Genomic DNA, 2,994 nt, shown 5'->3' on the forward strand with positions numbered 1-2,994 from the left:
CCGGGGGCGGACAGCTGGGGGGGGGTCGCCTGCCAGTGTCTCCTGGTTGGGGAAACGAGGGTCAGGATGGAAGGTTGCTGGAAGGAGGTTGCTGGAAGAGAGGACTGATGTTTACAGCAGGCCCTGCCTTAGTCTGGGGAAGGCAGGAGAAGAGGAGGATGTGGAGAGTCAGAAGCCGGGGCGGAGGCATGGGGGGGCAGGGTGCCAACTAGGTGGGGGGCCGTTGTGGGGGTTCATTGCGAAGCGCACGAACAGGCACAGTCCAGCCACGTTTGGGAGCCGGTTCTCAGGGATTCCTTCGTGGTTCCCACAGCAAACACCGAGGCATCCTCCAGGCTGAGCCCTGTCCCACAGAGTCACGCGTGGTGGAGACGCCGCCCAGGTCCTCAGCATCTCTGGTGATCCACATGCGAGGCTCAGACAGTGCGCCAGCTGGCGGCCAGCACCCAGGCCCAGGGAGCCTGGAGGCCCCTGGAGCCACTGCCCTCGGGAACAAGAACCAGGCATGCACACCTGAGTGCAGGACCTTTATTCAGTGTGGGCACTCAGCGTCGCTCTGGCCTTGCCTACTGGGGTCCAGCCCCAGTGGAATCAGGGGTTTCGAAGGGGAGACGGCTTCGGCGATCAGGATACGATAGAATTAAAGATATAGAGAGTGGTTAAATAAGGATAGCTCAGTGAGAAAATTCAGTGGAGAAAAGAGGCTGAATAACTTGGTTTATGTGGAAAGCTAATAAAATTCTAAAATAAGGAATTTACGTCACCTACTAGGCCACAGGCGTCTTCCCGTTCTCCCAAAGGAGAGGAGACACTAAGGCCTCCCCGGTCAGATCTTAGAAGCCCAGGCAAAATTAGTAGGCTTGACGAGCCTCCACGCCCCAGATGGAAATTCAGCCAGAAGGTGAGAGAAAGAACGACATGGGGAGACCAAGTTTCGGTGAACAAGGCCCGCACTTTATTTTCCAAAGTAGTTTTTATACCTTAAGTTATGCATAGAGGATAATGGGGGAAGGGGTAGAGTCAGCAGTAAGCCAGGCTTTCTTCCTGCAAACTTATCATATGCAAAAGTTTAGGTGATTTACATCATCTTCTGGCCCGGAGGCCTGTTAACATTTTAAGATCCTTTCTTCAGAAAACTTATTTTTCTCTAAAGGTGATTTTTCTAAAGTCAGGCGCCACCCTCTGAAAGCATTAGATAAAGTTGCATTCCTATAGGGCAAAGGTGTGGTGGGCTATAACAAGAAAAATTATTAAGTCAAGGGTCCAAGGTTACAAACATTAAAGCTACTACTTACATTCCTATGCATCAATTATATTAATCAATACTCTGCCAGGGACACAGTAGGTAAGGGATATGGAAACTTAGCAGCAAACATTGGCCCAACAAGTGAAAAATCCTTCACCAATACAATTTTTAATCAATCTTTTAACTGCTCAAAGGAATCTGTATTTAGACAGTTTAGAACGTTTCATGCCTCTCACAGTTGGGAGGCTCTGAACAATCATATGTGGCCGGAAAAACCTATTCAGGCAGGCTAGAGGATTTCCAAAGGAGTTTGTAGGTTAAACACTGTCACACCCAGGAATTATTAACTGGAGCTGTAAGCTAACTCTTTTTTCAGAGAGAGGTAGTGGGGGACAGCCCCCTGTAAAGTCAGAGGTGTAGGTGAAAGCACAAAGCAGAAAGTAGGCAGACTCTGGTTTTGGGGGTAGATGCTCGAGAATTTCCAGGAGGACTCCTAAGGCTCGATCCCGCCTTTGCGTATGCCGAGCCTCCTTCCTCATGACCTTTGCCACGGGCGGAGTTCCTCACGCTGGCTCCCGGCACTTGCCAACTGGTACCAGCCCGGGGTCACTTGGTCTCCGGTCCCGACGGGTGGTCAGAGCCCACCTGACTGCGAGGAAGCCCCGCGCGGGGGGCGGATCTGGGACTAGGCCTCGCTAGGTCCTGCTTCCCTGGGCGTGTCGTCGGCTCCCCGGTCACCACGGCAGGCCGACTGCGCGGACGGCTTCTTGGGGCCCAATCCCCACCTGAAGCTGATTCCCGAAAGGCAGAGGAGCGGGTACAGGCAGCCGGCCGACCAACCCGAGTGGCGGCTGGGAGGCGGGCGCGCGCGGTACCCGGCGGCGGCTGGCGCCCCTGCTGGTATCGCAGCGCGGGTTCGGGACGCGGCTGCCAGGCAACGCCTCTAAGCGTGTCCACTGCGGGGACTCCAGTCCAGGCTGCTGGGGGCTCCTGTCCGCGGGCTCCAGTGTGCCCCAAACCCCAGCCGGACGCTGGGAGGGATGCAGACTCACCGGCCGCCCCTCCCTACCCTAGCACCCTCCTCCCTACTCCAGGACTAATGTTTGTTCTGAAACACCCAAGATGCACAAAGCCGAGGGGTTCGTGGGGAGGAAGTATTCAGGCAGGCTCTGCCCAAGGTGAGCCCCAAGGGGAGACAGAAACAACGGCCCAGCAGAGGCTGGCTGCAGAGAAAGTGGAGACAGGGCCCCACCCTTCCCTCACTTGGGTGGAGTTGCCTGAGCTCTTGGTAGATTTCCTGTGTAAATTACAAATCTAAACCCCTGCCCCTTCCATAGACTTGGAATAAGGTGTCACTCGGATCAGGCCTCCAGACCAGATGTCTGAACCCTGGTGACATCACGTCACTGCTTTTTTCCCACAGTATCTGAAAGAACAGCCTGGGAGAGGTTGATCACCTTGCCCAAGGAGCTTTGGGGAGATAGTGGCCAAGGCCAGAAGGATCTTGGGGACAAGACCTGAGCCCGACCACAATTGCCACATGCCATCACCCTGGATCCGCAGAGACCCCGCTGAGCTCCAGGCGCCCTGCTCCTAGGCCTCTTCCCAGCACCCTTTCCCTGTCCCTGGTTTTTGCAAACGTCCCCCAGCTAAGGGGTACATGCAGATCTCAGCACAATCCAATCCACCTTCCCAGGGCACCGCACCGGAGGACAGCTGTCATCCACTCCACCCCCCCCCCCCCCCCC

Source organism: Bison bison, unplaced genomic scaffold (genome assembly GCF_000754665.1).
Source record: "Bison bison bison isolate TAMUID 2011002044 unplaced genomic scaffold, Bison_UMD1.0 scf7180017864144, whole genome shotgun sequence".
Lineage (NCBI taxonomy): Eukaryota > Metazoa > Chordata > Mammalia > Artiodactyla > Bovidae > Bison > Bison bison.